The sequence below is a fragment of the Vipera berus genome (genome assembly GCF_964194415.1).
Source record: "Vipera berus genome assembly, contig: HAP1_SCAFFOLD_27, whole genome shotgun sequence".
In the NCBI taxonomy this organism is placed as follows: Eukaryota; Metazoa; Chordata; class Lepidosauria; order Squamata; family Viperidae; genus Vipera; species Vipera berus.
In genome coordinates this window covers 718,103-738,344 of record NW_027673656.1, presented here as the reverse complement: position 1 = coordinate 738,344, position 20,242 = coordinate 718,103, and positions in this window count along the sequence as shown.

Below are 20,242 nucleotides of genomic sequence, written 5' to 3'. Positions count from 1 at the left end.
TATATCTTGCATTTGTTAGGAAAAACTGCTTATAGTATGAAAAGTGCCCATTTCACAAAGAGCTCAAATTCAAAAAACAAACACATATTCATGTTCCCCTGCCTCCCCGAAGACCAAAAAATCATGACTTTTGCAGATCTGAAGTTTCCTTGCGGAGATAGCCCATGCTATATCTTGCATTTGTTAGGAAAAACTGCTTATAGCATGAAAAGTGCCCATTGCAGATAGAGCTCAAATTTGCAAAACAAACACATATTCCTGTTCCCCTGCCTCCCCGAAGACCAAAAAACCATGACTTTTGCAGATCTGAAGTTTCCTTGCGGAGATAGCCCATGCTATATCTTGCATTTGTTAGGAAAAACTGCTTATAGTATGAAAAGTGCCCATTGCAGAAAAAGCTCAAATTCGAAAAACAAACACATATTCCTGTTCCCCTGCCTCCCCGAAGACCAAAAAACCATGACTTTTGCAGATGTGAAGTTTCCTTGCGGAGATAGCCCATGCTATATCTTGCATTTGTTAGGAAAAACTGCTTAGAGCATGAAAAGTGCCCATTGCAGAAAGAGCTCAAATTCGAAAAACAAACACGTATTCATGTTCCCCCGGCTCACTGAACACCAAAAAACCATGACTTTTGCAGATCTGAAGTTTCCTTGCGGAGATAGCCCATGATATATCTTGCATTTGTTAGGAAAAACTGCTTATAGTATGAAAAGTGCCCATTTCACAAAGAGCTCAAATTCAAAAAACAAACACATATTCATGTTCCCCTGCCTCCCCGAAGACCAAAAAATCATGACTTTTGCAGATCTGAAGTTTCCTTGCGGAGATAGCCCATGCTATATCTTGCATTTGTTAGGAAAAACTGCTTATAGCATGAAAAGTGCCCATTGCAGATAGAGCTCAAATTCGCAAAACAAACACATATTCCTGTTCCCCTGCCTCCCCGAAGACCAAAAAACCATGACTTTTGCAGATCTGAAGTTTCCTTGCGGAGATAGCCCATGCTATATCTTGCATTTGTTAGGAAAAACTGCTTATAGTATGAAAAGTGCCCATTGCAGAAAAAGCTCAAATTCGAAAAACAAACACATATTCCTGTTCCCCTGCCTCCCCGAAGACCAAAAAACCATGACTTTTGCAGATCTGAAGTTTCCTTGCGGAGATAGCCCATGCTATATCTTGCATTTGTTAGGAAAAACTGCTTATAGCATGAAAAGTGCCCATTGCAGATAGAGCTCAAATTCGCAAAACAAACACATATTCCTGTTCCCCTGCCTCCCTGAAGACCAAAAAACCATGACTTTTGCAGATCTGAAGTTTCCTTGCGGAGATAGCCCATGCTATATCTTGCATTTGTTAGGAAAAACTGCTTATAGTATGAAAAGTGCCCATTGCAGAAAAAGCTCAAATTCGAAAAACAAACACATATTCCTGTTCCCCTGCCTCCCCGAAGACCAAAAAACCATGACTTTTGCAGATCTGAAGTTTCCTTGCGGAGATAGCCCATGCTATATCTTGCATTTGTTAGGAAAAACTGCTTAGAGCATGAAAAGTGCCCATTGCAGAAAGAGCTCAAATTCGAAAAACAAACACGTATTCATGTTCCCCTGTCTCCCCGAAGACCAAAAAACCATGACTTTTGCAGATCTGAAGTTTCCTTGCGGAGATAGCCCATGTTATATCTTGCATTTGTTAGGAAAAACTGCTTATAGCATGAAAAGTGCCCATTGCAGATAGAGCTCAAATTCGCAAAACAAACACATATTCATGTTCCCCTGTCTTCCCGAAGACGAAAAAACCATGACTTTTGCAGATCTGAAGTTTCCTTGCGGAGATAGCCCATGCTATATCTTGCATTTGTTAGGAAAAACTGCTTATAGCATGAAAAGTGCCCATTGCAGATAGAGCTCAAATTCGAAAAACAAACACATATTCCTGTTCCCCTGCCTCCCCGAAGACCAAAAACCCATGACTTTTGCAGATCTGAAGTTTCCTTGCGGAGATAGCCCATGCTATATCTTGCATTTGTTAGGAAAAACTGCTTATAGTATGAAAAGTGCCCATTGCAGAAAAAGCTCAAATTCGAAAAACAAACACGTATTCATGTTCCCCCGGCTCACTGAACACCAAAAAACCATGAGTTTTGCAGATCTGAAGTTTCCTTGCAGAGATAGCCCATGTTATATCTTGCATTTGTTAGGAAAAACTGCTTATAGCATGAAAAGTGCCCATTGCAGATAGAGCTCAAATTCGCAAAACAAACACATATTCCTGTTCCCCTGCCTCCCCGAAGACCAAAAAACCATGACTTTTGCAGATCTGAAGTTTCCTTGCGGAGATAGCCCATGTTATATCTAGCATTTGTTAGGAAAAACTGCTTAGAGCATGAAAAGTGCCCTTTGCAGAAAGAGCTCAAATTCGAAAAACAAACATGTATTCATGTTCCCCTGTCTCCCCGAAGACCAAAAAACCATGACTTTTGCAGATCTGAAGTTTCCTTGCGGAGATAGCCCATGCTATATCTTGCATTTGTTAGGAAAAACTGCTTATAGCATGAAAAGTGCCCATTGCAGATAGAGCTCAAATTCGCAAAACAAACACATATTCCTGTTCCCCTGCCTCCCCGAAGACAAAAAAACCATGACTTTTGCAGATCTGAAGTTTCCTTGCGGAGATAGCCCATGCTATATCTTGCATTTGTTAGGAAAAACTGCTTATAGCATGAAAAGTGCCCATTGCAGATAGAGCTCAAATTCGCAAAACAAACACATATTCCTGTTCCCCTGCCTCCCCGAAGACCAAAAACCCATGACTTTTGCAGATCTGAAGTTTCCTTGCGGAGATAGCCCATGCTATATCTTGCATTTGTTAGGAAAAACTGCTTATAGTATGAAAAGTGCCCATTGCAGAAAGAGCTCAAATTCGAAAAACAGACACATATTCCTGTTCCCCTGCCTCCCCGAAGATCAAAAAACCATGACTTTTGCAGATCTGAAGTTTCCTTGCAGAGATAGCCCATGCTATATCTTGCATTTGTTAGGAAAAACTGCTTAGAGCATGAAAAGTGCCCATTGCAGAAAGAGCTCAAATTCGAAAAACAAACACGTATTCATGTTCCCCCGGCTCACTGAACACCAAAAAACCATGAGTTTTGCAGATCTGAAGTTTCCTTTTGGAGATAGCCCATGTTATATCTTGCATTTGTTAGGAAAAACTGCTTATAGCATGAAAAGTGCCCATTGCAGATAGAGCTCAAATTCGCAAAACAAACACATATTCCTGTTCCCCTGCCTCCCCGAAGACCAAAAAACCATGACTTTTGCAGATCTGAAGTTTCCTTGCGGAGATAGCCCATGTTATATCTTGCATTTGTTAGGAAAAACTGCTTAGAGCATGAAAAGTGCCCTTTGCAGAAAGAGCTCAAATTCGAAAAACAAACACGTATTGATGTTCCCCCGGCTCACTGAACACCAAAAAACCATGAGTTTTGCAGATCTGAAGTTTCCTTGCGGAGATAGCCCATGATATATCTTGCATTTGTTAGGAAAAACTGCTTATAGTATGAAAAGTGCCCATTTCACAAAGAGCTCAAATTCAAAAAACAAACACATATTCATGTTCCCCTGCCTCCCCGAAGACCAAAAAACCATGACTTTTGCAGATCTGAAGTTTCCTTGCGGAGATAGCCCATGCTATATCTTGCATTTGTTAGGAAAAACTGCTTATAGCATGAAAAGTGCCCATTGCAGATAGAGCTCAAATTCGCAAAACAAACACATATTCCTGTTCCCCTGCCTCCCCGAAGACCAAAAAACCATGACTTTTGCAGATCTGAAGTTTCCTTGCGGAGATAGCCCATGCTATATCTTGCATTTGTTAGGAAAAACTGCTTAGAGCATGAAAAGTGCCCATTGCAGAAAGAGCTCAAATTCGAAAAACAAACACGTATTCATGTTCCCCTGTCTCCCCGAAGACCAAAAAACCATGACTTTTGCAGATCTGAAGTTTCCTTGCGGAGATAGCCCATGCTATATCTTGCATTTGTTAGGAAAAACTGCTTATAGCATGAAAAGTGCCCATTGCAGATAGAGCTCAAATTCGCAAAACAAACACATATTCCTGTTCCCCTGCCTCCCCGAAGACCAAAAAACCATGACTTTTGCAGATCTGAAGGTTCCTTGCGGAGATAGCCCATGCTATATCTTGCATTTGTTAGGAAAAACTGCTTATAGCATGAAAAGTGCCCATTGCAGAAAAAGCTCAAATTCGAAAAACAAACACATATTCCTGTTCCCCTGCCTCCCCGAAGATCAAAAAACCATGACTTTTGCAGATCTGAAGTTTCCTTGCAGAGATAGCCCATGCTATATCTTGCATTTGTTAGGAAAAACTGCTTAGAGCATGAAAAGTACCCATTGCAGAAAGAGCTCAAATTCGAAAAACAAACACGTATTCATGTTCCCCCGGCTCACTGAACACCAAAAAACCATGAGTTTTGCAGATCTGAAGTTTCCTTGTGGAGATAGCCCATGTTATATCTTGCATTTGTTAGGAAAAACTGCTTATAGCATGAAAAGTGCCCATTGCAGATAGAGCTCAAATTCGCAAAAAAAACACATATTCATGTTCCCCTGTCTCCCCGAAGACGAAAAAACCATGACTTTTGCAGATCTGAAGTTTCCTTGCGGAGATAGCCCATGCTATATCTTGCATTTGTTAGGAAAAACTGCTTATAGCATGAAAAGTGCCCATTGCAGATAGAGCTCAAATTCGCAAAACAAACACGTATTCATGTTCCCCCGGCTCACTGAACACCAAAAAACCATGACTTTTGCAGATCTGAAGTTTCCTTGCGGAGATAGCCCATGTTATATCTTGCATTTGTTAGGAAAAACTGCTTATAGTATGAAAAGTGCCCATTGCAGAAAGAGCTCAAATTCGAAAAACAGACACATATTCCTGTTCCCCTGCCTCCCCGAAGATCAAAAAACCATGACTTTTGCAGATCTGAAGTTTCCTTGCAGAGATAGCCCATGCTATATCTTGCATTTGTTAGGAAAAACTGCTTAGAGCATGAAAAGTGCCCATTGCAGAAAGAGCTCAAATTCGAAAAACAAACACGTATTCATGTTCCCCCGGCTCACTGAACACCAAAAAACCATGAGTTTTGCAGATCTGAAGTTTCCTTGTGGAGATAGCCCATGTTATATCTTGCATTTGTTAGGAAAAACTGCTTATAGCATGAAAAGTGCCCATTGCAGATAGAGCTCAAATTCGCAAAACAAACACATATTCATGTTCCCCTGTCTCCCCGAAGACCAAAAAACCATGACTTTTGCAGATCTGAAGTTTCCTTGCGGAGATAGCCCATGCTATATCTTGCATTTGTTAGGAAAAACTGCTTATAGCATGAAAAGTGCCCATTGCAGATAGAGCTCAAATTCGCAAAACAAACACATATTCCTGTTCCCTTGCCTCCCCGAAGACCAAAAAACCATGACTTTTGCAGATCTGAAGTTTCCTTGCGGAGATAGCCCATGCTATATCTTGCATTTGTTAGGAAAAACTGCTTATAGTATGAAAAGTGCCCATTGCAGAAAAAGCTCAAATTCGAAAAACAAACACATATTCCTGTTCCCCTGCCTCCCCGAAGACCAAAAAACCATGACTTTTGCAGATGTGAAGTTTCCTTGCGGAGATAGCCCATGCTATATCTTGCATTTGTTAGGAAAAACTGCTTAGAGCATGAAAAGTGCCCATTGCAGAAAGAGCTCAAATTCGAAAAACAAACACGTATTCATGTTCCCTTGTCTCCCCGAAGACCAAAAAACCATGACTTTTGCAGATCTGAAGTTTCCTTGCGGAGATAGCCCATGCTATATCTTGCATTTGTTAGGAAAAACTGCTTATAGCATGAAAAGTGCCCATTGCACATAGAGCTCAAATTCGCAAAACAAACACATATTCCTGTTCCCCTGCCTCCCCGAAGACCAAAAAACCATGACTTTTGCAGATCTGAAGTTTCCTTGCGGAGATAGCCCATGCTATATCTTGCATTTGTTAGGAAAAACTGCTTATAGTATGAAAAGTGGCCATTGCAGAAAAAGCTCAAATTCGAAAAACAAACACATATTCCTGTTCCCCTGCCTCCCCGAAGACCAAAAAACCATGACTTTTGCAGATGTGAAGTTTCCTTGCGGAGATAGCCCATGCTATATCTTGCATTTGTTAGGAAAAACTGCTTAGAGCATCAAAAGTGCCCATTGCAGAAAGAGCTCAAATTTGAAATACAAACACGTATTCATGTTCCCTTGTCTCCCCGAAGACCAAAAAACCATGACTTTTGCAGATCTGAAGTTTCCTTGCGGAGATAGCCCATGTTATATCTTGCATTTGTTAGGAAAAACTGCTTAGAGCATGAAAAGTGCCCATTGCAGATAGAGCTCAAATTCGCAAAACAAACACGTATTCATGTTCCCCCGGCTCACTGAACACCAAAAAACCATGAGTTTTGCAGATCTGAAGTTTCCTTGCGGAGATAGCCCATGCTATATCTTGCATTTGTTAGGAAAAACTGCTTATAGCATGAAAAGTGCCCATTGCAGATAGAGCTCAAATTCGCAAAACAAACACATATTCCTGTTCCCCTGCCTCCCCGAAGACCAAAAAACCATGACTTTTGCAGATCTGAAGTTTCCTTGCGGAGATAGCCCATGCTATATCTTGCATTTGTTAGGAAAAACTGCTTATAGTATGAAAAGTGCCCATTGCAGAAAAAGCTCAAATTCGAAAAAAAAACACATATTCCTGTTCCCCTGCCTCCCCGAAGACCAAAAAACCATGACTTTTGCAGATGTGAAGTTTCCTTGCGGAGATAGCCCATGCTATATCTTGCATTTGTTAGGAAAAACTGCTTAGAGCATGAAAAGTGCCCATTGCAGAAAGAGCTCAAATTCGAAAAACAAACACGTATTCATGTTCCCCTGTCTCCCCGAAGACCAAAAAACCATGACTTTTGCAGATCTGAAGTTTCCTTGCGGAGATAGCCCATGCTATATCTTGCATTTGTTAGGAAAAACTGCTTATAGCATGAAAAGTGCCCATTGGAGATAGAGCTCAAATTCGCAAAACAAACACATATTCCTGTTCCCCTGCCTCCCCGAAGACCAAAAAACCATGACTTTTGCAGATCTGAAGTTTCCTTGCGGAGATAGCCCATGCTATATCTTGCATTTGTTAGGAAAAACTGCTTATAGCATGAAAAGTGCCCATTGCAGATAGAGCTCAAATTCGCAAAACAAACACATATTCCTGTTCCCCTGCCTCCCCGAAGACCAAAAAACCATGACTTTTGCAGATCTGAAGTTTCCTTGCGGAGATAGCCCATGCTATATCTTGCATTTGTTAGGAAAAACTGCTTATAGTATGAAAAGTGCCCATTGCAGAAAAAGCTCAAATTCGAAAAACAAACACATATTCCTGTTCCCCTGCCTCCCCGAAGACCAAAAAACCATGACTTTTGCAGATGTGAAGTTTCCTTGCGGAGATAGCCCATGCTATATCTTGCATTTGTTAGGAAAAACTGCTTAGAGCATGAAAAGTGCCCATTGCAGAAAGAGCTCAAATTCGAAAAACAAACACGTATTCATGTTCCCCCGGCTCATTGAACACCAAAAAACCATGACTTTTGCAGATCTGAAGTTTCCTTGCGGAGATAGCCCATGATATATCTTGCATTTGTTAGGAAAAACTGCTTATAGTATGAAAAGTGCCCATTTCACAAAGAGCTCAAATTCAAAAAACAAACACATATTCATGTTCCCCTGCCTCCCCGAAGACCAAAAAATCATGACTTTTGCAGATCTGAAGTTTCCTTGCGGAGATAGCCCATGCTATATCTTGCATTTGTTAGGAAAAACTGCTTATAGCATGAAAAGTGCCCATTGCAGATAGAGCTCAAATTTGCAAAACAAACACATATTCCTGTTCCCCTGCCTCCCCGAAGACCAAAAAACCATGACTTTTGCAGATCTGAAGTTTCCTTGCGGAGATAGCCCATGCTATATCTTGCATTTGTTAGGAAAAACTGCTTATAGTATGAAAAGTGCCCATTGCAGAAAAAGCTCAAATTCGAAAAACAAACACATATTCCTGTTCCCCTGCCTCCCCGAAGACCAAAAAACCATGACTTTTGCAGATGTGAAGTTTCCTTGCGGAGATAGCCCATGCTATATCTTGCATTTGTTAGGAAAAACTGCTTAGAGCATGAAAAGTGCCCATTGCAGAAAGAGCTCAAATTCGAAAAACAAACACGTATTCATGTTCCCCCGGCTCACTGAACACCAAAAAACCATGACTTTTGCAGATCTGAAGTTTCCTTGCGGAGATAGCCCATGATATATCTTGCATTTGTTAGGAAAAACTGCTTATAGTATGAAAAGTGCCCATTTCACAAAGAGCTCAAATTCAAAAAACAAACACATATTCATGTTCCCCTGCCTCCCCGAAGACCAAAAAATCATGACTTTTGCAGATCTGAAGTTTCCTTGCGGAGATAGCCCATGCTATATCTTGCATTTGTTAGGAAAAACTGCTTATAGCATGAAAAGTGCCCATTGCAGATAGAGCTCAAATTCGCAAAACAAACACATATTCCTGTTCCCCTGCCTCCCCGAAGACCAAAAAACCATGACTTTTGCAGATCTGAAGTTTCCTTGCGGAGATAGCCCATGCTATATCTTGCATTTGTTAGGAAAAACTGCTTATAGTATGAAAAGTGCCCATTGCAGAAAAAGCTCAAATTCGAAAAACAAACACATATTCCTGTTCCCCTGCCTCCCCGAAGACCAAAAAACCATGACTTTTGCAGATGTGAAGTTTCCTTGCGGAGATAGCCCATGCTATATCTTGCATTTGTTAGGAAAAACTGCTTAGAGCATGAAAAGTGCCCATTGCAGAAAGAGCTCAAATTCGAAAAACAAACACGTATTCATGTTCCCCCGGCTCACTGAACACCAAAAAACCATGACTTTTGCAGATCTGAAGTTTCCTTGCGGAGATAGCCCATGTTATATCTTGCATTTGTTAGGAAAAACTGCTTAGAGCATGAAAAGTGCCCTTTGCAGAAAGAGCTCAAATTCGAAAAACAAACACGTATTCATGTTCCCCCGGCTCACTGAACACCAAAAAACCATGAGTTTTGCAGATCTGAAGTTTCCTTGCGGAGATAGCCCATGATATATCTTGCATTTGTTAGGAAAAACTGCTTATAGTATGAAAAGTGCCCATTTCACAAAGAGCTCAAATTCAAAAAACAAACACATATTCATGTTCCCCTGCCTCCCCGAAGACCAAAAAACCATGACTTTTGCAGATCTGAAGTTTCCTTGCGGAGATAGCCCATGCTATATCTTGCATTTGTTAGGAAAAACTGCTTATAGCATGAAAAGTGCCCATTGCAGATAGAGCTCAAATTCGCAAAACAAACACATATTCCTGTTCCCCTGCCTCCCCGAAGACCAAAAAACCATGACTTTTGCAGATCTGAAGTTTCCTTGCGGAGATAGCCCATGCTATATCTTGCATTTTTTAGGAAAAACTGCTTATAGTATGAAAAGTGCCCATTGCAGAAAAAGCTCAAATTCGAAAAACAAACACATATTCCTGTTCCCCTGCCTCCCCGAAGACCAAAAAACCATGACTTTTGCAATTGTGAAGTTTCCTTGCGGAGATAGCCCATGCTATATCTTGCATTTGTTAGGAAAAACTGCTTAGAGCATGAAAAGTGCCCATTGCAGAAAGAGCTCAAATTCGAAAAACAAACACGTATTCATGTTCCCCTGTCTCCCCAAAGACCAAAAAACCATGACTTTTGCAGATCTGAAGTTTCCTTGCGGAGATAGCCCATGCTATATCTTGCATTTGTTAGGAAAAACTGCTTATAGCATGAAAAGTGCCCATTGCAGATAGAGCTCAAATTCGCAAAACAAACACATATTCCTGTTCCCCTGCCTCCCCGAAGACCAAAAAACCATGACTTTTGCAGATCTGAAGTTTCCTTGCGGAGATAGCCCATGCTATATCTTGCATTTGTTAGGAAAAACTGCTTATAGCATGAAAAGTGCCCATTGCAGATAGAGCTCAAATTCGCAAAACAAACACATATTCCTGTTCCCCTGCCTCCCCGAAGACCAAAAAACCATGACGTTTGCAGATCTGAAGTTTCCTTGCGGAGATAGCCCATGCTATAATTTGCATTTGTTAGGAAAAACTGCTTATAGTATGAAAAGTGCCCATTGCAGAAAGAGCTCAAATTCGAAAAACAAACACATATTCCTGTTCCCCTGCCTCCCCGAAGATCAAAAAACCATGTCTTTTGCAGATCTGAAGTTTCCTTGCAGAGATAGCCCATGCTATATCTTGCATTTGTTAGGAAAAACTGCTTATAGCATGAAAAGTGCCCATTGCAGAAAGAGCTCAAATTCGAAAAACAAACACGTATTCATGTTCCCCCGGCTCACTGAACACCAAAAAACCATGAGTTTTGCAGATCTGAAGTTTCCTTGCGGAGATAGCCCATGTTATATCTTGCATTTGTTAGGAAAAACTGCTTATAGTATGAAAAGTGCCCATTGCAGAAAGAGCTCAAATTCGAAAAACAAACACGTATTCATGTTCCCCCGGCTCACTGAACACCAAAAAACCATGAGTTCTGCAGATCTGGTTTCCTTGCGGAGATAGCCCATGCTATATCTTGCATTTGTTAGGAAAAACTGCTTATAGCATGAAAAGTGCCCATTGCAGATAGAGCTCAAATTCGCAAAACAAACACATATTCCTGTTCCCCTGACTCCCCGAAGACCAAAAAACCATGACTTTTGCAGATGTGAAGTTTCCTTGCGGAGTTAGCCCATGCTATATCTTGCATTTGTTAGGAAAAACTGCTTAGAGCATGAAAAGTGCCCATTGCAGAAAGAGCTCAAATTCGAAAAACAAACACGTATTCATGTTCCCCCGGCTCACTGAACACCAAAAAACCATGACTTTTGCAGATCTGAAGTTTCCTTGCGGAGATAGCCCATGCTATATCTTGCATTTGTTAGGAAAAACTGCTTATAGTATGAAAAGTTCCCATTGCAGAAAGAGCTCAAATTCAAAAAACAAACACATATTCCTGTTCCCCTGCCTCCCCGAAGACGAAAAAACCATGAATTTGCAGATCTGAAGTTTCCTTGCGGAGATAGCCCATGCTATATCTTGCATTTGTTAGGAAAAACTGCTTATAGTATGAAAAGTGCCCATTGCAGAAAAAGCTCAAATTCGAAAAACAAACACATATTCCTGTTCCCCTGCCTCCCCGAAGACCAAAAAACCATGACTTTTGCAGATCTGAAGTTTCCTTGCGGAGATAGCCCATGCTATATCTTGCATTTGTTAGGAAAAACTGCTTAGAGCATGAAAAGTGACCATTGCAGAAAGAGCTCAAATTCGAAAAACAAACACGTATTCATGTTCCCCCGGCTCACTGAACACCAAAAAACCATGAGATTTGCAGATCTGAAGTTTCCTTGTGGAGATAGCCCATGTTATATCTTGCATTTGTTAGGAAAAACTGCTTATAGCATGAAAAGTGCCCATTGCAGATAGAGCTCAAATTCGCAAAACAAACACATATTCATGTTCCCCTGTCTCCCCGAAGACCAAAAAACCATGACTTTTGCAGATCTGAAGTTTCCTTGCAGAGATAGCCCATGCTATATCTTGCATTTGTTAGGAAAAACTGCTTAGAGTGAGAAAAGTGCCCATTGCAGAAAGAGCTCAAATTCGAAAAACAAACACGTATTCATGTTCCCCCGGCTCAATGAACACCAAAAAACCATGAGTTCTGCAGATCTGGTTTCCTTGCGGAGATAGCCCATGCTATATCTTGCATTTGTTAGGAAAAACTGCTTATAGTATGAAAAGTGCCCATTGCAGAAAGAGCTCAAATTCGAAAAACAAACACATATTCCTGTTCCCCTGCCTCCCCGAAGATCAAAAAACCATGACTTTTGCAGATGTGAAGTTTCCTTGCGGAGATAGCCCATGCTATATATTGCATTTGTTAGGAAAAACTGCTTAGAGCATGAAAAGTGCCCATTGCAGAAAGAGCTCAAATTCGAAAAACAAACATGCATTCATGTTCCCCCGGCTCACTGAACACCAAAAAACCATGAGTTTTGCAGATCTCAAGTTTCCTTGCGGAGATAGCCCATGATATATCTTGCATTTGTTAGGAAAAACTGCTTATAGCATGAAAAGTGCCCATTGCAGATAGAGCTCAAATTCGCAAAACAAACACATATTCCTTTTCCCCTGCCTCCCCGAAGACCAAAAAACCATGACTTTTGCAGATCTGAAGTTTCCTTGCGGAGATAGCCCATGCTATATCTTGCATTTGTTAGGAAAAACTGCTTATAGTATGAAAAGTGCCCATTGCAGAAAAAGCTCAAATTCGAAAAACAAACACATATTCCTGTTCCCCTGCCTCCCCGAAGACCAAAAAACCATGACTTTTGCAATTGTGAAGTTTCCTTGCGGAGATAGCCCATGCTATATCTTGCATTTGTTAGGAAAAACTGCTTAGAGCATGAAAAGTGCCCATTGCAGAAAGAGCTCAAATTCGAAAAACAAACACGTATTCATGTTTCCCTGTCTCCCCGAAGACCAAAAAACCATGACTTTTGCAGATCTGAAGTTTCCTTGCGGAGATAGCCCATGCTATATCTTGCATTTGTTAGGAAAAACTGCTTATAGCATGAAAAGTGCCCATTGCAGATAGAGCTCAAATTCGCAAAACAAACACATATTCCTGTTCCCCTGCCTCCCCGAAGACCAAAAAACCATGACTTTTGCAGATCTGAAGTTTCCTTGCGGAGATAGCCCATGCTATATCTTGCATTTGTTAGGAAAAACTGCTTATAGTATGAAAAGTTCCCATTGCAGAAAAAGCTCAAATTCGAAAAACAAACACATATTCCTGTTCCCCTGCCTCCCCGAAGACCAAAAAACCATGACTTTTGCAGATGTGAAGTTTCCTTGCGGAGATAGCCCATGCTATATCTTGCATTTGTTAGGAAAAACTGCTTAGAGCATGAAAAGTGCCCATTGCAGAAAGAGCTCAAATTCGAAAAACAAACACGTATTCATGTTCCCCCGGCTCACTGAACACAAAAAACCATGACTTTTGCAGATCTGAAGTTTCCTTGCGGAGATAGCCCATGTTATATCTTGCATTTGTTAGGAAAAACTGCTTAGAGCATGAAAAGTGCCCATTGCAGAAAGAGCTCAAATTCGAAAAACAAACACGTATTCATGTTCCCCCGGCTCACTGAACACCAAAAAACCATGAGTTTTGCAGATCTGAAGTTTCCTTGCGGAGATAGCCCATGCTATATCTTGCATTTGTTAGGAAAAACTGCTTATAGCATGAAAAGTGCCCATTGCAGAAAGAGCTCAAATTCGAAAAACAAACACGTATTCATGTTCCCCCGGCTCACTGAACACCAAAAAACCATGAGTTTTGCAGATCTGAAGTTTCCTTGCGGAGATAGCCCATGTTATATCTTGCATTTGTTAGGAAAAACTGCTTATAGTATGAAAAGTGCCCATTGCAGAAAGAGCTCAAATTCGAAAAACAAACACGTATTCATGTTCCCCCGGCTCACTGAACACCAAAAAACCATGAGTTCTGCAGATCTGGTTTCCTTGCGGAGATAGCCCATGCTATATCTTGCATTTGTTAGGAAAAACTGCTTATAGCATGAAAAGTGCCCATTGCAGATAGAGCTCAAATTCGCAAAACAAACACGTATTCATGTTCCCCCGGCTCACTGAACACCAAAAAACCATGACTTTTGCAGATCTGAAGTTCCCTTGCGGAGATAGCCCATGTTATATCTTGCATTTGTTAGGAAAAACTGCTTATAGTATGAAAAGTGCCCATTGCAGAAAGAGCTCAAATTCAAAAAACAAACACATATTCCTGTTCCCCTGCCTCCCCGAAGACGAAAAAACCATGAATTTGCAGATCTGAAGTTTCCTTGCGGAGATAGCCCATGCTATATCTTGCATTTGTTAGGAAAAACTGCTTATAGTATGAAAAGTGCCCATTGCAGAAAAAGCTCAAATTCGAAAAACAAACACATATTCCTGTTCCCCTGCCTCCCCGAAGACCAAAAAACCATGACTTTTGCAGATCTGAAGTTTCCTTGCAGAGATAGCCCATTCTATATCTTGCATTTGTTAGGAAAAACTGCTTAGAGTGAGAAAAGTGCCCATTGCAGAAAGAGCTCAAATTCGAAAAACAAACACGTATTCATGTTCCCCCGGCTCAATGAACACCAAAAAACCATGAGTTCTGCAGATCTGGTTTCCTTGCGGAGATAGCCCATGCTATATCTTGCATTTGTTAGGAAAAACTGCTTAGAGCATGAAAAGTGCCCATTGCAGAAAGAGCTCAAATTCGAAAAACAAACACGTATTCATGTTCCCCCGGCTCACTGAACACCAAAAAACCATGACTTTTGCAGATCTGAAGTTCCCTTGCGGAGATAGCCCATGTTATATCTTGCATTTGTTAGGAAAAACTGCTTATAGTATGAAAAGTGCCCATTGCAGAAAGAGCTCAAATTCGAAAAACAAACACATATTCCTGTTCCCCTGCCTCCCCGAAGATCAAAAAACCATGACTTTTGCAGATGTGAAGTTTCCTTGCGGAGATAGCCCATGCTATATATTGCATTTGTTAGGAAAAACTGCTTAGAGCATGAAAAGTGCCCATTGCAGAAAGAGCTCAAATTCGAAAAACAAACATGCATTCATGTTCCCCCGGCTCACTGAACACCAAAAAACCATGAGTTTTGCAGATCTCAAGTTTCCTTGCGGAGATAGCCCATGATATATCTTGCATTTGTTAGGAAAAACTGCTTATAGTATGAAAAGTGCCCATTTCACAAAGAGCTCAAATTCAAAAAACAAACACATATTCATGTTCCCCTGCCTCCCCGAAGAACAAAAAACCATGACTTTTGCAGATCTGAAGTTTCCTTGCGGAGATAGCCCATGCTATATCTTGCATTTGTTAGGAAAAACTGCTTATAGCATGAAAAGTGCCCATTGCAGATAGAGCTCAAATTCGCAAAACAAACACATATTCCTTTTCCCCTGCCTCCCCGAAGACCAAAAAACCATGACTTTTGCAGATCTGAAGTTTCCTTGCGGAGATAGCCCATGCTATATCTTGCATTTGTTAGGAAAAACTGCTTATAGTATGAAAAGTGCCCATTGCAGAAAAAGCTCAAATTCGAAAAACAAACACATATTCCTGTTCCCCTGCCTCCCCGAAGACTAAAAAACCATGACTTTTGCAATTGTGAAGTTTCCTTGCGGAGATAGCCCATGCTATATCTTGCATTTGTTAGGAAAAACTGCTTAGAGCATGAAAAGTGCCCATTGCAGAAAGAGCTCAAATTCGAAAAACAAACACGTATTCATGTTTCCCTGTCTCCCCGAAGACCAAAAAACCATGACTTTTGCAGATCTGAAGTTTCCTTGCGGAGATAGCCCATGCTATATCTTGCATTTGTTAGGAAAAACTGCTTATAGCATGAAAAGTGCCCATTGCAGATAGAGCTCAAATTCGCAAAAGAAACACATATTCCTGTTCCCCTGCCTCCCCGAAGACCAAAAAACCATGACTTTTGCAGATCTGAAGTTTCCTTGCGGAGATAGCCCATGCTATATCTTGCATTTGTTAGGAAAAACTGCTTATAGCATGAAAAGTGCCCATTGCAGATAGAGCTCAAATTCGCAAAACAAACACATATTCCTGTTCCCCTGCCTCCCCGAAGACCAAAAAACCATGACTTTTGCAGATGTGAAGTTTCCTTGCGGAGATAGCCCATGCTATATCTTGCATTTGTTAGGAAAAACTGCTTAGAGCATGAAAAGTGCCCATTGCAGAAAGAGCTCAAATTCGAAAAACAAACACGTATTCATGTTCCCCCGGCTCACTGAACACAAAAAACCATGACTTTTGCAGATCTGAAGTTTCCTTGCGGAGATAGCCCATGTTATATCTTGCATTTGTTAGGAAAAACTGCTTAGAGCATGAAAAGTGCCCATTGCAGAAAGAGCTCAAATTCGAAAAACAAACACGTATTCATGTTCCCCCGGCTCACTGAACACCAAAAAACCATGAGTTTTGCAGATCTGAAGTTTCCTTGCGGAGATAGCCCATGCTATATCTTGCATTTGTTAGGAAAAACTGCTTATAGCATGAAAAGTGCCCATTGCAGAAAGAGCTCAAATTCGAAAAACAAACACGTATTCATGTTCCCCCGGCTCACTGAACACCAAAAAACCATGAGTTTTGCAGATCTGAAGTTTCCTTGCGGAGATAGCCCATGTTATATCTTGCATTTGTTAGGAAAAACTGCTTATAGTATGAAAAGTGCCCATTGCAGAAAGAGCTCAAATTCGAAAAACAAACACGTATTCATGTTCCCCCGGCTCACTGAACACCAAAAAACCATGAGTTCTGCAGATCTGGTTTCCTTGCGGAGATAGCCCATGCTATATCTTGCATTTGTTAGGAAAAACTGCTTATAGCATGAAAAGTGCCCATTGCAGATAGAGCTCAAATTCGCAAAACAAACACATATTCCTGTTCCCCTGACTCCCCGAAGATCGAAAAACCATGACTTTTGCAGATGTGAAGTTTCCTTGCAGAGTTAGCCCATGCTATATCTTGCATTTGTTAGGAAAAACTGCTTAGAGCATGAAAAGTGCCCATTGCAGAAAGAGCTCAAATTCGAAAAACAAACACGTATTCATGTTCCCCCGGCTCACTGAACACCAAAAAACCATGACTTTTGCAGATCTGAAGTTTCCTTGCGGAGATAGCCCATGCTATATCTTGCATTTGTTAGGAAAAACTGCTTATAGTATGAAAAGTTCCCATTGCAGAAAGAGCTCAAATTCAAAAAACAAACACATATTCCTGTTCCCCTGCCTCCCCGAAGACGAAAAAACCATGAATTTGCAGATCTGAAGTTTCCTTGCGGAGATAGCCCATGCTATATCTTGCATTTGTTAGGAAAAACTGCTTATAGTATGAAAAGTGCCCATTGCAGAAAAAGCTCAAATTCGAAAAACAAACACATATTCCTGTTCCCCTGCCTCCCCGAAGACCAAAAAACCATGACTTTTGCAGATCTGAAGTTTCCTTGCGGAGATAGCCCATGCTATATCTTGCATTTGTTAGGAAAAACTGCTTATAGTATGAAAAGTGCCCATTGCAGAAAAAGCTCAAATTCGAAAAACAAACACATATTCCTGTTCCCTGCCTCCCCGAAGACCAAAAAACCATGACTTTTGCAGATGTGAAGTTTCCTTGCGGAGATAGCCCATGCTATATCTTGCATTTGTTAGGAAAAACTGCTTAGAGCATGAAAAGTGCCCATTGCAGAAAGAGCTCAAATTCGAAAAACAAACACGTATTCATGTTCCCCCGGCTCACTGAACACCAAAAAACCATGACTTTTGCAGATCTGAAGTTAACTTGCGGAGATAGCCCATGTTATATCTTGCATTTGTTAGGAAAAACTGCTTATAGTATGAAAAGTGCCCATTGCAGAAAGAGCTCAAATTCGAAAAACAAACACATATTCCTGTTCCCCTGCCTCCCCGAAGACCAAAAAACCATGACTTTTGCAGATCTGAAGTTTCCTTGCGGAGATAGCCCATGCTATATCTTGCATTTGTTAGGAAAAACTGCTTATAGTATGAAAAGTTCCCATTGCAGAAAAAGCTCAAATTCGAAAAACAAACACATATTCCTGTTCCCCTGCCTCCCCGAAGACCAAAAAACCATGACTTTTGCAGATGTGAAGTTTCCTTGCGGAGATAGCCCATGCTATATCTTGCATTTGTTAGGAAAAACTGCTTAGAGCATGAAAAGTGCCCATTGCAGAAAGAGCTCAAATTCGAAAAACAAACACGTATTCATGTTCCCCCGGCTCACTGAACACAAAAAACCATGACTTTTGCAGATCTGAAGTTTCCTTGCGGAGATAGCCCATGTTATATCTTGCATTTGTTAGGAAAAACTGCTTAGAGCATGAAAAGTGCCCATTGCAGAAAGAGCTCAAATTCGAAAAACAAACACGTATTCATGTTCCCCCGGCTCACTGAACACCAAAAAACCATGAGTTTTGCAGATCTGAAGTTTCCTTGCGGAGATAGCCCATGCTATATCTTGCATTTGTTAGGAAAAACTGCTTATAGCATGAAAAGTGCCCATTGCAGAAAGAGCTCAAATTCGAAAAACAAACACGTATTCATGTTCCCCCGGCTCACTGAACACCAAAAAACCATGACTTTTGCAGATCTGAAGTTCCCTTGCGGAGATAGCCCATGTTATATCTTGCATTTGTTAGGAAAAACTGCTTATAGTATGAAAAGTGCCCATTGCAGAAAGAGCTCAAATTCGAAAAACAAACACATATTCCTGTTCCCCTGCCTCCCCGAAGATCAAAAAACCATGACTTTTGCAGATGTGAAGTTTCCTTGCGGAGATAGCCCATGCTATATATTGCATTTGTTAGGAAAAACTGCTTAGAGCATGAAAAGTGCCCATTGCAGAAAGAGCTCAAATTCGAAAAACAAACATGCATTCATGTTCCCCCGGCTCACTGAACACCAAAAAACCATGAGTTTTGCAGATCTCAAGTTTCCTTGCGGAGATAGCCCATGATATATCTTGCATTTGTTAGGAAAAACTGCTTATAGTATGAAAAGTGCCCATTTCACAAAGAGCTCAAATTCAAAAAACAAACACATATTCATGTTCCCCTGCCTCCCCGAAGACCAAAAAACCATGACTTTTGCAGATCTGAAGTTTCCTTGCGGAGATAGCCCATGCTATATCTTGCATTTGTTAGGAAAAACTGCTTATAGCATGAAAAGTGCCCATTGCAGATAGAGCTCAAATTCGCAAAACAAACACATATTCCTTTTCCCCTGCCTCCCCGAAGACCAAAAAACCATGACTTTTGCAGATCTGAAGTTTCCTTGCGGAGATAGCCCATGCTATATCTTGCATTTGTTAGGAAAAACTGCTTATAGTATGAAAAGTGCCCATTGCAGAAAAAGCTCAAATTCGAAAAACAAACACATATTCCTGTTCCCCTGCCTCCCCGAAGACTAAAAAACCATGACTTTTGCAATTGTGAAGTTTCCTTGCGGAGATAGCCCATGCTATATCTTGCATTTGTTAGGAAAAACTGCTTAGAGCATGAAAAGTGCCCATTGCAGAAAGAGCTCAAATTCGAAAAACAAACACGTATTCATGTTTCCCTGTCTCCCCGAAGACCAAAAAACCATGACTTTTGCAGATCTGAAGTTTCCTTGCGGAGATAGCCCATGCTATATCTTGCATTTGTTAGGAAAAACTGCTTATAGCATGAAAAGTGCCCATTGCAGATAGAGCTCAAATTCGCAAAAGAAACACATATTCCTGTTCCCCTGCCTCCCCGAAGACCAAAAAACCATGACTTTTGCAGATCTGAAGTTTCCTTGCGGAGATAGCCCATGCTATATCTTGCATTTGTTAGGAAAAACTGCTTATAGCATGAAAAGTGCCCATTGCAGATAGAGCTCAAATTCGCAAAACAAACACATATTCCTGTTCCCCTGCCTCCCCGAAGACCAAAAAACCATGACTTTTGCAGATCTGAAGTTTCCTTGCGGAGATAGCCCATGCTATATCTTGCATTTGTTAGGAAAAACTGCTTATAGTATGAAAAGTTCCCATTGCAGAAAAAGCTCAAATTCGAAAAACAAACACATATTCCTGTTCCCCTGCCTCCCCGAAGACCAAAAAACCATGACTTTTGCAGATGTGAAGTTTCCTTGCGGAGATAGCCCATGCTATATCTTGCATTTGTTAGGAAAAACTGCTTAGAGCATGAAAAGTGCCCATTGCAGAAAGAGCTCAAATTCGAAAAACAAACACGTATTCATGTTCCCCCGGCTCACTGAACACAAAAAACCATGACTTTTGCAGATCTGAAGTTTCCTTGCGGAGATAGCCCATGTTATATCTTGCATTTGTTAGGAAAAACTGCTTAGAGCATGAAAAGTGCCCATTGCAGAAAGAGCTCAAATTCGAAAAACAAACACGTATTCATGTTCCCCC